This window comes from Anser brachyrhynchus (genome assembly GCF_964034855.1).
Source record: "Anser brachyrhynchus genome assembly, chromosome: 1".
In the NCBI taxonomy this organism is placed as follows: Eukaryota; Metazoa; Chordata; class Aves; order Anseriformes; family Anatidae; genus Anser; species Anser brachyrhynchus.
In genome coordinates, this window is record NC_137694.1 from 111,714,815 (window position 1) to 111,731,056 (window position 16,242).

Below are 16,242 nucleotides of genomic sequence, written 5' to 3' on the forward strand. Positions count from 1 at the left end.
AACGAGCTCTCTACATTTTGTTTATTTATTTATTTATTTTAAATAACCTTACAACAAGAATCTTATTCCTCCAGCTTCCTAACTCTATGTATAGTGAAATCTTACTGTTTTAAGTTTTTCTAAAGCAACTCGTTACTTCCCTTTCCACACCAAGGCACAGCATGGTTTCTGCACTGAGAAACAAATTACATCTTATTTGCATGGACAAAATCACAACATAATTTTTATTATTATTATAATAATTATTTTTGGAAGTGTTCAGAGTACAGGAGAGGATAAGAAAGATTAAATAGCCATTCTTCTGCCATCCAAGTACAAGTACTAAGTAGCCTGTAAGACACAAATTCATGCAACAGAAATAGAGATAAATAAACTACATAGTAACAGTAATGTAAACTGGACGCCTTCTACAAGAGGAAAAGAATAGTCATTTCTATTGATTAGTCATTAGATTACTAAATAAAGTGCAGACATCTCTGAATTGCATTAAGTACGAAGATGTAAGAAAAATAGATTTATAGTTCATGTACCGGAATAAGCTTTGAAGATACTGATTCAATGTCTTCTGTCTTCTGTCAGCCTTCTTGCAGAAGAAGATAGACTTCCTCAGAAGGTAATCAGAGAATTTCAGTTTCTCTCTCAAAAATAGGTATGTTTATTTATTTATTTATTTTTGCTGTCTGTGATGCTTGTTTAGTAATTCTGCAAACATATGGTGAAGTCAGTAAGTTTTTTCACTGAATCATTTTTCAAGTCTGTACTAGATCACTAAATTCTCCAGAAGAAGACTGTTTCATCTTCATACTGACAGTTTCTTCTTCAACATGACTGTTTCTTATACTCATGTAGTACCTTGCACTTTAAATGAAGAAGCACACATTTGTCATTAATACAGAAACACCTGAAAATAACTGGTTGTTGATATCAGTCTCTTTAATATGGCATTTGAATCTGAAGCATCCCAGAAAGCTTCCAAAGTATCTCTTAACATCAGTGGCAGTTGAGAAAATCATTTTAAATCTACAGGATCTGCTAAATTTTTGACAACCATACAAATCTAAAAATACTACTTTCAATCTTCTGCAATGAAGGTAAGCATTAAGAGGCTCTACATTAGAGAAGAATAGCCATCTTCTGACCACCCTGAGAGGCTGCTAAACAGTCACCCATTGTTGTGGCATCTGAAAAGTTTAAAATGTATGTAACATGCATTTAACTCTCTATGTAGAGCTTTATTATAGTTTAAAATGTATGTTTTATGTCACTGATAGATTAGAGGACAGTATGATTTTTATGGATTTATTTATATATATATTTTTTTTTTCAAAGAGCTCACTTAAATTGTCTATTACGAAATCTGAAGCTTCCAGAGGCATGTGAGACGAGAGATATCTTGGAGCCATGAGCCTTAAGCTCAAACAGAAAGGTCTCAGCAAGGAGGAGGAAGTGGATAACCAAGTCACAGAAGGAATGGAAAGCACTTCTTTGGGGACTGGAAGTGATTCTAAAGTCTGTTTTAAAGAAAATCCCTACCTCCAGGGACACAGGGGACAGGGACTTTTGTAGACTCTTTGTAGACCATTTTACCTTATTCACATTTACTTTATTTAAAATTCCAGCTTTTTTTCAAATTCACCAGACACATTGACCTCAAGGAACCGTCCAACTGGGAACGCTAGAATGTTTCTGCGCTTCACTGGAATTTTACTTTTTCTGGCAAGCTATATATATTTTCTGGCAAGCTCAGAATAGGTGTCAGCTGGTCAGCTTTGACCAATCATTTGACCATCATTTGACTATCATTTTCTCCCTACACATAGAAACCTTTTCTATTAGGACCATGTGAATACCAGCTCTAACTGTTCCTGGATTCTCATTTTATATTTCTGAGCCTCAGTTATCATATAGCAAATATATATGGCAAATATATATTCCAGAGTACTCTGCAGCTTTTAAGAGCTTAGCAAGTCAAGAACAGACTAAGACCTCACAGATATGGCTCCATCCCTTATGCTCTTCACTGCAGTGAGAAAGGAGGAAAACCAACTGAAAATTCATTTCAACAAGAAATCACAGGTCAGTAGGAAAACACACAGAATCGACAGCTGCTGTCAAGTCTAACAGAAGAAGCAGATCACTAGTAAAATTAGGTAGATAAAAATTAGGTATGATAAATCACAACACCTAGTGTAAATCATTTGATAAATTGTATGATCTTATCCTCTCAAGAAGGCTGATTTGACCTTTAACACTGACTGTTATTCTAAAACTTCAGATATTTTTTAGTATCATCTTCCTAACGAATTACACTTTAAGAACATTTCTGTGAACATCATTAGTGTCTAATGCATATGCTGCTGATCTAAGAAAAAAAAGTTTTTATTTTCCTTGTGCTATCTGAAGTCACCTTTACATGTTTCTTAGTAAAAAGATACTTCATTTTATTCTTTGTAGTTTATTTTCATGAAACTACTTGTGCCAAGTAATGTAGTAATCCTTATATTTTTTTAAGCAGAATTTGATATAATGAGTTTGTGTGCAAGGAATGCAGTCTAATTTCTGTTGTGGCTCATAGCCCTTCACCCTTTGAGACTCATGTTTGTGTTTTGCTGTGGGTACAGTTTTTGTGCATACAAATGCTTGGGATAAATTTGCTGCAAATCATAGAAAGCACATGACCGGGTGGAGCATGGCTGAAGTACTAATAGTAGGATTTGAAATATTCTCTTCTACCTCCAAAGATGGGCTATGTTTCTAACGTGGTTATAAAGCAATTATTTTATGATTTGCTTGTTATGCATTTGTTAACATAACAGAACAAAATATTTCTTAATGAGGTGAAAAGTAACTGACTCAAATTTGAAAGTTAAATTAAAAACAAGACTATTAAAACTAAAAACTATTTATTAAACTAAAAACTAATTATTAAAATTGTATTGGTCTGACTGTTATTACCATACCGTATATGGTAAAGTAATATTGCTTAGAAAGCTCCATAAGATGAACTTTATGAAGTACCTGGAAGGTTCTCTCATATATAAAAATTTAATCCCAAACTGAACAGGCATGTATTGCTTAAACTGAAGGATTCAGATTCTCAGATGTAGCTCCTCATGGTTTTTAATGGAGTAGTGAACTGTTCTCTAATTCTCATTGAAGAAGAATAAATCCTGCTTACTTTACATTTCCCGTTTCTGTGTTAGCTTACTAGACAAGGAAAAAAAAAAAAGTGAAGGAAATAAACCCCAGCAATCCTCATAAACAACTCTGCTAACTTTAGGTATTGTAACCTTCTGTCAAAAAGGCTGTAAAATCCATTTATATACAAATAAAAAATCCAATTAAAAAAATAATCCCACTTACAAGAAGTGAATATCAGAAGACCTGTTTAGGGAATCACCAATAAAGCAGAGGACCTATTCATTGTGCCTGAAAATCCACTTGAGGAACTACTTCAAAATCCTCTCAAAAATAGTAAACTCTGTCTTTTTTTGCATAAGTTCCTTAAACATCTTAATGAATCTCAAATGTAAGGACTGAAAACTAGACGAAAAAAAAAAAAGCCAAACACAGCCACTACATAGGAGGAAAATTATACTGAGAAAGGACAATGGTATATACATCATGAAATCTGAACAAATAGAAAACCTATTTTAATAAAACATATATCCATTTTTCTCCAAAGTATAAAAACTATTGATCAGGTCTTTGCTATCACTGTGCTAGACAGTTCAGTGTTTTATGGAATACCAGCTAAAGCTGAGATTAGATCTTCAAGTTATTGTTTATAGTAGTTGCTAAAATACTTCAGAGTACAGTAGTCCAAGAAATGCTACTGCTGACAGGAGTAGCAGTTAAATTAGTTTAGCATACAAAGACACTAAAACTCTTACATACATACCTCAATATCAAATAACATAATGGACTATATTCAGTTAGTGGAAATGTTAGTCTGCCTTCTTTCATCACCCTCAACAGCAGAAGTTTCACTGATGACTGCTAGTAGCAGGAATGATATTCCAGGGGGAAGTATTCACACGCTAACGTCTGTTCTCCAGAATGAGTTACCTCCTAGTAACATATAGGTGAGTTGAAATTCTTTAAATCATTAACTTTTTTTTTTTCCTTTTCCTTAGTCTTCATTGTATTTGCTGCAAATTTGTCCAAAAAAAAAATCTTGTTAAATTATATTTAAAAAACAACCACAACAACAACAAAAACATGCATGAAAAAACCCTTGATATATTTAAGTATCGTGTCTGTATATCCCTTGTCCAGTCTGCATTAGATAGTTGCACTCATTTTGACTAAAATAAAAGTTGACTTCACTTCTTTGGGATGAAGAGAAAAAAATAAAAATAAAATCGAAACAAACAAACAAAACAACCCACTTTGGAATTTGTATTTCTACTGAAAAATGTAATTGAAGAAATAGTCCAAAGGGTAGGGCTCCCACTACTTCCTTAGGCCTCAAACCTAGGAAAGATGTGTATATATACCTTACATTTAACATCAGGGGAAGTATCTTAGCTTTTGGAATAATAAATAATGCTTTAAGTTTTGGCAATTGCTAACATTTCTTGATTTATTTATTTTTTCCTGTGACTCCTCAGTTGAATAGACAGGTGTTCAGGAGAAAGTATTTCACTTTTGTTTAGAATTCCTTATTTTTACGTTTCTCAAAACTTTATGACTGTTTGAAGAATTATTCTATGGATGATCAACCACTTGAATGCACCTGTTTCTCTAAAATAATGTGAAGGTTAACAGAAGGTTAAAAATGTTTTATGGTTTCACTGTGCCAACTGAAACAAAACCAAATTTGAGCCATTAGCAAGTTAAAAGGAGGCTATCCAGAGAGCTTTCACAATGCTCCCATCTGTGGAAAAATTTTTGTGTTTCCATGTGTTTCATGTGTGATCACGTCAGTGACAAACATTCAAAACAGATGTCCACAATTAGCAAACCCACAATTCTTGATTGGTGTCTCTTGATGTGTTTATATTGACATGCAGCTATTGCCTTAAGAACAGATTCCAGGTTAGATTTACCAATTGTATACACTGTTTGCTGAATAGTGTTAAGGCTTGCTTGGGTAATTCGCATTCCTGGGAAAATATAAGCTTTTTTTTAGAACCTGATCATCTTCCTTGATGCCCAGTCCATTAGCTTTCTGTTAGTCTATTTTCCATTGCAGCTCCCGTATTGAATCTGTATCTAGCAGACAAAACAGCTTGGTCTGTTTCTTAGGAAGACCTTGACTTCATCAGTCAAGATAATATGTGCTTTGTAGTCAGCCTGACTTTTGTTTGCCTACTCATTGAAAAGAAAGAGTAAAATCTTCAGAATACTAAGAACTTCAAGTCTCTCAGGTAACATATTTGTTTAGAAAATCTGATTCAATGATATCTGAGTTAACCAGTTCAAAGCTAGTTTAAGCAGCCTATGAATAAACATATTCTTAGAGTACATCACTAAAATGTTTGTGGGGTAAGAATCTTAAGGTAAAAAATTGATATCATGAACCTGATTGCATCTCATGACTATTGATATAACATAGTTTGGGAGTGAGCGGCTGTTTTTTTAAGGTTTTGAATAAGACTATGACATTGTAAGTGCTTCAGTAGAACAGAGGACTAGCTTCTGCAATTTGCAGAAGTATACCCTTGCAGAAGTATACCATCCCTTCTTCCCAATTTTCTTCTGCTTCCAAATTTTCACATTTACATTTTATTGTCAAGACATATTAAGGGAAAATTTATTTTGAATTCTTACTCATATAATGCTATGTCTAGACAAGGTCTTGAAAAGGTATCACCAGTGAATATACATTTAAAAACAGTTTCTAACAAGTTAGAAATGTACCTTTAGAAACATTACCTCATCTGTTTTATCAGCCTTTATCTTATCCCTACACTATATTGAATTCAGTTTTCCCTGCCTTCTCTTACTCTCCTCTGGTGGTGAATGGCCTCTGGAAAATACTGGGTGTGGATAGACTTCCTTGCTCACTAGGGAAGAGAGGAGTTTTCCCATCCCAGGAAGTATTAGTTGTTATTGTTCCTCACACCCTTCTGAAACACATAAAGAAACTCTGTGCTTTCCAATATCACTGTTTTCAACATAGGACTAGTGGGGGAAAAATAATTTAAATCATGAAATCACAAGTAGAGTTAATAGAGTTTAAAATACTAAAATACACAGAAAATATATTTTATCAGGCACATGAACATACACCATCCTTAACATCTGACCATATATCTTTGATTATTTTGTGAATTAGTTAGGACTATAATTGACAGTAGATATAGAGAGCATAACTTTTCTGCCTCAGCAAAGTCAGTTTACTGGGAAAATATTGTCTCTTCATGTTTTTGATTAAATTCTAAATGTTCATCTTTGTTACTCAGTGGGACTCATCCGCTGTAATGGAAAAATACATTCAAACTGATCAATGCAGAGCTTTTTGCGTGATAAAATAGTCAAATGCTAGCTATCCAATATAACACATACACGGGTGTATTGTGTATTTTCATGTGAACAAAGGGGACTCCACTTATTCCCATATGGGATTTATCATTAGCCTCTCTTATACTCATCCTGAAGATGGAAAAAAGTTAAATTACATGAAACTCATAGGAGTTGCTGTTAAAATATTTTGCTGGGTTTTCTTCAGATCATGGAGTTATCACAAATGTACTGAAGAGAATGTCAATACAATGTTTAGTTGTCTAAAGTTTTAAAAGATAGTCATCATATTTTGATAGTAAAATAGTAAAAACAATTGTGATTTGAGCTGAACAATAGAGACGTTATTTCTGAAAGTAAGATATTGTACCCTTCCTATTGTTAAGAAACAAACCCCTTTGTTACCTTTCTTGAATAGGATTTTTCTTCCAAAAATTATTTCCCCTATATTTAACACTTGCAATATGTTAAACATATAGTGGGAAGTAAGGGGAACAAAAAATATTGATGTAACTAATCCCCCCTTTTTTTTCTTCCCCTTTTTCCTGAAATACCTGCACAGTTGGGAGGGATTGGAAACAGTGTAAGAATGTTTTAACTAGAATTTCTATCCAAACACCTGCTTTATTCATGCTTACAAAGTGAAAGCATGACATGAACATATTTTATGTAAGATTATGTATGATTTTATGTAAGATTAATGTAAGAGTTTCTTTAAAAAGTCACGATAAATGGGGATATATATTTGTCTTCACTTTTAAGCAAGTCTCTTTTTAGAACTATAGCCCAGTCTCAATGAGAGTGAGAACATTACTAAATCCAATATTTATAACATCATCAATATTAAAATGTCTACATTTTAAAGAAAAAAAAAGATATTCTGATAGAGATTTAAAGAAATTCTGGATGTGCACTTTGTAGTATATATTTAGTTCTTTACACCTAATTCTTGTTCTGTACAGTTCACCAGTATTTTCACATAAAATATACCTAATTCTTGCAACAGCCAAATCTTCTATAAGAAAGTTAATACTCTTAGCTTCTTTAACATGTTCTCCCTCACATCAACATATATTATGAAAGTACTTGCATTTTCAAGTGGAAACTATGATAAATCCTCAAAGATTTGAGTGTGAATGATTATCAGGAATTGGGCAGATGGAGTGAATACATCCACAACTGGGATTAAAAGTAGCTTGCTCAGAACTTACACATCAAATAATTAATTTACATCATGCAAAATATTTCGAATACTGACCAAAAACTGTTGTTACATACATACTATGAGAGAATAGTTTCTAATTAGCAAGAGAAAACCAAGTGTGATCTTATTCAAACATCAAAGTTTTGCTATTATCCTCATAAAAGGTGGTTTTACTTTACCAAAAAGCTACTGATTGTAGGCTATGCTACAATTTCCAGTACTTGGAAATATGCTTTCAAGTTGTGTTTTATAAAGCAATCCCACAGTCAAAAGACAGCCTACCATTCCTTCAAATCCCCATTTAATAATTCAAATTATCTGCCCCCTGTGATTCTGTTCACTTTTTCCCCATTTTCACATACTTAATATTAACTGAAGCTGGCTTACAGAAAATGAATGCTTTGATCACTCACTCAACTAATTTGATCAACAATCAATATTTTGGATAGCTAAAGTGAAAAATACCACAGTAAGTGAAACCCACCCTTTGAACTTTAGCACACATTGCTACTTGCTCACTTTTATTTTCCCAGGCTTCTGTAGACCTTTTTGTTGTGACGAAAGCAATACTGAAGAAATGTGACTTCCACTTATTATTTCAAAAGGCGTGCCTTGACAAAGAGGGAAATGGAAACTTCTGCTTACTGGGGAGGAAGGCCAGGGAGGAGTGTTTTGTTTTTTTTTTTCCTAAGGTGAGAAGCAGGTCTCAGACAATAAACTTCACACAGGAAAATTTATTAATATCTGATACTATTCTGGGGAAAGGGAATGAAAAGCATGAACATGTTAGAGGAATTTTTACATATTTCATTGGCCTTCAACGCTCTTATAAGAAAGCATCATTCAAAAGTCTTGCTTGCTGGTTCATTTAATCTCTCTCTCTTTTTTTTTTTTTTAAAGGAACTTGGGAAATGATCCATCTGCATTCTTTATTAGGAAGCATTTTATTCCAAATGAAAAGAGACAAATCAAATTTTATGCAGTGAAATTTCCTTTGCCAAAGAAATCATATCCTGATTTGCCATATTGCCTCAGAGGAGATAGAAATTGTCCTATTTATGTTCAAGTGAGTACATATGTAGTTACATGGAAAAGAGATCTTTTATCTGACACTGTTCCACTGACATAACATCCAAGCCCTTCATATTTTTTATTGAAAATAATTTTTGTGTGTTTTTTAATGAAAAATAATATTTTTTATTAATTTTTATTTAATTCCTCTTTATTTTGTAAGGATTTATGGATACCAAAGAGTCTAAGTCCAGAGTCATATGAGTATTTTGTCTTCTAACTTCCATTAAAATCCATGGCAATTAGGTGCTGAAATAACTGTCAGTCCAAGTCTAAGTAATTTACCAAATAGATGAAAAGGAATTCTGAACAGTTTAAAGAACAGGGAATCAAATTCAAGTATCCCAGAAATAGTATTTCACATTCATTTCTTTCAGCATCAGTATTAGTCTAAACAACTGCTGAGCACAATTGTTACTTTCCTATCTTCCTTCCCTGCAAACGTCACCCTTTTTAGTTATGCTAATCCAAATACTGGTGTTTGGTAAAACAGATCAGGGAACAGACAGACACCTGACATCAAGAAACATATTTGATTCAGGACCAGATAAAAAATTATGCTGAATCAAAACTATTCTAAGAAACAGTGTAATATATATAAATTGTTTTAAAAGATAAAGACACATGAGAAAAACAAACAAACAAACACAACATGGTTCAATGACTAGATTGCAGATTTAGCAGAGTTGCAAGATCACAATCTATATTTATTATGTTAGGACAATAGTAAAAATGCCTCCCAAAACTATTTTCAGAAGTTCTAACCACTCTTCCCAGTTTATATTGTCCCCTTTAAAAGTTGGTATAATTATATTCATCCTATTTCTAACTGAAGAAATAACAACTTCTATAACTGTGATAATACTAGATCTAGAACTGAAGAAAGCATTTGTGTGTATTAGAATACATATACATATATATATATATTTTTTTTTCTATTTTGACTCTTATTTTCCATTCTCAACTGCTTGGTCTACTCCCCACTTTGTATTCATTAGTTCCTTTCTTTAAATCTTTTTTCTACCTTCAGCATTCTCTCCAAACTCCCCAGGAACTAATGACCTTACTGGAAAGTGAACCAATGGCATTGATGTGAATACTTTCAAAGATTCACAAAGGTTAATACGGGATGAGGCATGAAATTTGGTCATTCCTAATAATGCTAGTTACATGCCCACACCATTGAGATAGGTAAGATTATTTTAGGGAAGGTTTTTGCTCAGAATTAGGAACCTTCTATCCACCAGACTGTGGACAAGAAGATATGTTTTAACAACATTCCCAAACTACCTGCACCCTCTGCAATAGTTTTGCAGGATCTAGAGCTAGGAATATCTAGGCTAAGCAGAATTAATAATAAACAAGAAATGCTTAAGTCACAGGAGACACAGTACCTCAGCCAGCAACACAGAACTATATTTTTTTCTGTGAAGAAAAAAGGATAGAACTGCTACAAAAGATGCAACTTGAAAGATGTGCAGATTGTCTTCTCAGGAGAGGGAGGGGAAAGACAGAACCGTTGATTGCCAGTTCACATAGCAATTAATTGGCAGTTCATATAACATTTAATGAAATCCACTGTAGATTAATTCCAAAACTGATTTTAAATAGAACAACATTGTGATGATAACTAAATTTTGGACTACATGAGATGTAGGCTTAGATCCGCATTCAGCTCAGTACCTTCACAAAACAATTAATTTCATAATTGCTTTCTGTTGCAAATTCTGGAAAACATACATATAAGAAAAAGATTGTAGAGCACACTGAATATTTTGTTTTCTAAACACAGTTATGCAGATTTGAAGAAGAGGTTTAGCCATACTGTTAAATGTTTGCACATTTATTTGTGCGGCTTTAGTTATTTGTCACAAGCAATACACCTAACCATTCAAAGCCAGAAACAACCCTCCCTAAACTTGATTTTCTCTTTCCCTTCCAGGTCACAGCATATCAGAGTCTTAAATTCAGCTCATTTCCCTGTGTAACTTCCCCATAGAAAAAGCTCTTTGTTTACTATGCCCTTAAATAATTATGAGAAGGTTGTTTTTCTTTTTTTTTCTTTTTTCTTTTTTTCCCCAGTCCTTGGTTTCCTCCCCATATCTGATCTTTACTGAAATTAGTTGCTCACTTTAGCTTTCTATATGACACACTGTGAAGTGTCTTAATTAACAAGTGACTCAACCATAATTGACTCAACTTTCCAAACAGTAGTTTTGTTATATGAAGGACTTGATAAGTCAAAGTTAATAAGTAATTAAATTGACTTTGGTATGATGAATTATCATAAAGTGAATAGTCACAATTAAACAAAATTACACCTCTGACAAAATAGCTATTAAATGCTGATTAGCTGTCATTCTTCTAAATCCAAACAGAACATAGGATAGCAGCTTTCTAGACTGCATTATTTCATTTGTATAAGAAAATGGTTACAAAGTCTACTGGAGAGAGAGAGAGAGAGACAGAGAGAGAGAGAGAGAGAGAGAGAGAGAGAGAGAATTTGTATTCCCACTTGATTTGTAATTGCTGACAATTAATTGCATTACTGTGAATATTATGACCACATTTTTCCTCTGTGCCAGGAAGGCTTTGCAAGGAAGTAAAACTGTAAAAGAGTCATCCCTAATATCATTAATAAAAACATTAATATTTAACTCAATTTCTTCCAAGGAATAATTATTCTCTCTGTATATATTCTGACATCTTTCAGCATATAACACTCAGTCATCTCAGAGGCTGATGCACTTTCTTTCCTACTTCATTTGCAGGATGCACATTTCATGATGATTAAACAAGTATAGTAAAAGAAAAATTAAAAATATCTTCACACTTGCTTAGTGCAAAGCGTAAGAATCACCAGGAAAACATTGATAGATGAGAGCTTAGTGGCAAGAATCCACACCATGGCATAGACTAAGATACCGAACATTTCTAATCTGCATTTTACAGAAAACGCAGAAAAGATAGCAGCTAGCTGGAGGTAAGAGCATGACATATTTCTAAAAATGACCCAATGTTTTGCCAACCCAAGCTAAAGCGCAGTGTGTGAGCATATATGAGTTATCTAGAGAATAGTCTGCTAGATAGATCTCGCTTCCTGATACCTCCCCAGAGTATTTCAAACATGTATGAACATGAAATAATCTGGCTTACTATACATGCAGTGACTGCATCCACAGTTAAATAACAGTGGGTATAAAAATGTAACTCAGGTTTTCTGCCAGCTAATAACTGACATATTATTCCATCTTGCATTTTCCTGAGGGCATTGGCACTTCATTTGTCAAAGGCAGCCTCATTTTATAACCAATATTTTTTATGTTTAAACTTTTCCATACATATATCCTAGAAAATAAAGAAGAGGCTGCCTAAACTCTTTTAAATGAATAAACTAAAGTCTGATGTAACACACAAGAGTTTGGACTCATAGTTAGGTATCAACCTGTAGTAGATGTTAAGAGCCTTGGGAAAATAAGAGATATTTTATATTAGACTTGGTAAAGAAGCAGAAAACAATTTCTGGCCCCAAGGAACTCAGTCAGAGTGCTCAGATCACAATAAGGAGATGAGACAAATATAACGGAGGGTAGAATTTAGGACAGTAAGAAAACATTGAAGCAAAGCTAGAAGAAAGAAGAAAAAACACAGGTCACCATTTACCTGAAAGGATAGCTCCTGACTGTTGAATAATTGTTTTGTTTTGCTTTGTTTTTGGTAGTGATTTAGATGGTGGAAGGAGGTGGGGAGTGGGGTGGGCGTAGATTGCTTTTTTTTTTTTTTTTTTTCCAGAGCGGATTTAAAAATAAGTAAAGGCAGTGACTTTATGACTTGAAGACTCAGTGCTTTACAAGAGCCCACAATATGTGATAGATGATCTGTGGGGCAAGAACCAGATGTATTAAGATTTGTAAATTTACATGTATTGAATGAAAAGACATACATCTTTCCTATTTAGATGCTACTTAACATCTTACTGCTCGTGAACAATTGTTGCCTCTCCCAGTTGACACTGTGTGCATTACAAAGATGTGCAATACTTTGCTATTACTTAGGGATTAAAATATTTAAGTTCAGACATGATTCTGCTTCCTCCACAGCTGCAAGTAAGATTTTTCCATTAGTTTTTTTGCTGTGTGAGAGATGGTTTTAATATTCTTACACTGTAAACACCCAGCTTACAAAACAGATGGATGACTAAAATGATGACAACTGTTCTTTGCAATGAGAGATAAAGAAAATACTACATCTGGGAGAATGTGATGAAAATACTTCTCTTAGGGAATTCTCAAACAAAGAGCATAAAGGCTAACTCACCTAAGATGAAAGAAAATCTAGCTATGAAGTGTGAGCTTTTTGGTGTTGTTTTGGTTTTTGTTTCATGCCTTTTTAAAGGGTGTTTTTGAAGTGATTTTTTTCTCTCTCAACAAATGGATCAATGCCTCCTTTTTTAAAAAAAAATACACTTTTTTTTTTTTATATATTTAACAAATGCAAACTGAGAGCAAGGTTAAATATTGACTTCAGAGACTTTTGTTAAAAATCTCACATTTTCAGAACAAATACTATCCATGTAGAATTTAAAAGCCAGTCAGAGGATTAGTTTTCTTTCACAGCACACCAATACTAGCACTTAAAAAGAACAATATATACATATATCAAAAAATAACTATCGTCACATGTCTTACCCCAAGCCAATGTTCCTCCTACACTTACACCTTTGAAACCATGCCATATCAAGGAGTCAAATTTATTTTCAGACAAGTATTAGGGCTAATTCTTGCTAGCTTGTGACTTTGTAAAAGCAGTGGAAATGCTCTGCAGATCCATACCTGAAGTATGATACATGGCAGCTTTTCAAGAAACTAGTGGTCATAGCACAAACTTCCTCTTCTGAGTGAAAATCTGAGAGGGGGAAAAATGTTTGCACACTGGAAAAAGACTTCAACATCTCTTCTGACAATAATCCTTAAATGTTGTTTACAGAAATTGAAGCAATATTTTTGCTTTTGCTCTTCAAAACAAACTCAAGATGACTTTCCTCAAGTTCTCTGAACCCTGACAGCCCTAGGAGCCAAGCAGCTTAGACTCATCCCATGGCTGGAAATCTGGCTCCAGACAGGCAAATTGGTGGTGAAGTAGGCAAGTTTCCATGGAAACCTGCCTAGTTTCTGTCAAGAGTAACTAAGAAAAATGAACTTGTTCCCACAGAATGTTTTGATGATACTGAATCAGCATTTTTTCAAACAGGTCTATTAATAAACTACCTAGACTTGTATCTGCGGGCTAGTTTTGAAAGACTGACTTAATGCAGAGTAACACATTGTGATCTCAAAGAAAGCAAATGAGTCTCTACTGACTTTCTTATCAGGAGCTAATCTTCCAAGGCATTATTCTTTCCATCTGGCCAAAACACTGACACTCTTTTATATATAATATATATATAATATAATACATATATATTATGTACACACTTGTGTAAAGTTGCATAAACTCACAAATCCCCCCTTAAAAGTAAACTCTGTTCCTTAGTTTAGGCATTGTTTGCTTATGTATTACTACTAATTCAAGTGTCTGTAAAAAGGCTTCTGAGCCTAGATGAAATAAGACATTAAAATGTTATTATTTTATTAACTAGTTATTTGGAGAGCCTTCATACTGACTAAATACCAAAGGCTCCAACATACTGTTCCATGACAGAGCTTTTAAACAAAATAGATACGCAGTTGATCAGTTGATAAAGCCAAATAATAATAATAATAATAATAATAATAATAATAATAATAATAATAATAATAAAACAGAGATCTCAATGTTTCAGGAAAACATTGATAAATTCAGGATTATGCATTGTGAGGTGGAGGTGAGTGCATAGAGTGTGATAACAGGTTAATACATGAGCACTTAGTGACTAGACTTTACTGTGATAAAACACAGGACAGCAACAGATGATACCCCATATTAATCACTAGAAGACACAAGAACTACATTTTGTCAGCTGAAACTGCAGGCTGTGTTTATCATACCCTTTAAAAGGAAAGCATATAGTCAGGAAGCATGCAATATGCCTTTCACTGTAACAGCAGTAATATGATATGTGCCTCATTTGCAAGTAATTTATACCTTTGAATATCACAGATGGAGACCCCTGGAAGTAGAGTTTCTGTCACAGTTAGGCTTTCCTACATTCACACGTTTTGCTTGCAGAAGGGATTACAGAATGATTATCCTGACACAATTTCTCACAACTCTGCAATGCCCAGATTTTTATCTTTCAGTGTCTTTAAAGGAAATATGAGTATGGGTTTCTTTCCACAACGGTTTTTGTTTGTTTGTTTCTCTTTGTGGGTGGGGTGATGGGATGTAAAATTAGATTTTACCACCATGCAATTTACTCATTTTACACCTGAGAACCTCCAGGGCATGTTCTATAACATACCGCATTCCAGGGTGCTAGCTTTAGTTTAGATGAAAAAGAGGAGGCACTTGCATGGCCTACAGTCTTTGTATACTAATAATCATGAAAGAATGCAAGTTAACTTTAACATTACAAATTGTGGGTTTTTCTTTTTTCTTTTTCTCTTTCTCTTTTCTTTTTCTTTTTCTTTTTCTTTTTCTTTTTCTTTTTCTTTTTCTTTTTCTTTTTCTTTCTTTCTTTTTCTTTTTCTTTTTCTTTTTCTTTTTCTTTTTCTTTTTCTTTTCTTTTTCTTTTTCTTTTTCTTTCTTTTTCTTTTTCTTTTTCTTTTTCTTTTTCTTTTTCTTTTTCTTTTTCTTTCTTTTTCTTTTTCTTTTTCTTTTTCTTTTTCTTTTTCTTTTTCTTTTTCTTTTTCTTTTTCTTTTTCTTTTTCTTTTTCTTTTTCTTTTTCTTTTTCTTTTTCTTTTTCTTTTTCTTTTTTTTCTTTTTCTTTTTCTTTTTCTTTTTCTTTTTCTTTTTCTTTTTCTTTTTCTTTTTCTTTTTCTTTTTCTTTTTCTTTTTCTTTTTCTTTTTCTTTTTCTTTTTCTTCTTTTTCTTTTTTCTTTTTTCTTTTTTCTTTTTTCTTTTTCTTCTAGTAAATTTCTGTTGAAATTCTATTTTTGAAAAAACTGAAAGTATTTGTGCTTTTGTCTGAATTAAGAACTATTCACCAATTTTGCTTGTGTGGGGATTTTAATATAAACTCATCTGACATCATACAATTAGATCAGAATTCATACATTATGTTTCTCAAAGATACTTAGGAATTTGTGGAAATAACAACCTGTGTAGAACTTTTATACTTTTCAAAAAATGTGAATAGCAATGCTAGAATTGTTATAGCAAATACCAAAAAATAAAATATCTTTGAAAGATAATTTGCCTAGTGGTGTAGTATACCTAATTAATGTAGACCTAACTACAAGTTAATTGCAATCACTAACAGTCATAGATCAATTACATACAGTAAAAGCATATATAACAGTACAAGATAATATAAATAAACATGCTGGACAACTGTTGTATTGCCAATGAACTGTTGCAC

General features: G+C 33.1%; 1 long non-coding RNA gene across 2 annotated transcripts; it reads left to right on the forward strand.

Annotated features, from left to right (window-relative positions):
* Positions 1-481: 481 nt before the first annotated feature.
* LOC308188212 lies at positions 482-11,116 on the forward strand. 2 transcript variants are annotated; one of them, XR_013945257.1, is made up of 4 exons: positions 482-1,091; positions 3,979-4,085; positions 8,206-8,364; positions 8,573-11,116. It is a non-coding gene; the product is annotated as an uncharacterized lncRNA (long non-coding RNA). The 2 variants fall into 2 exon arrangements; XR_013945256.1 differs by having other exon boundaries at positions 8,206-11,116.
* The last annotated feature ends 5,126 nt before the right edge of the window (positions 11,117-16,242 follow it).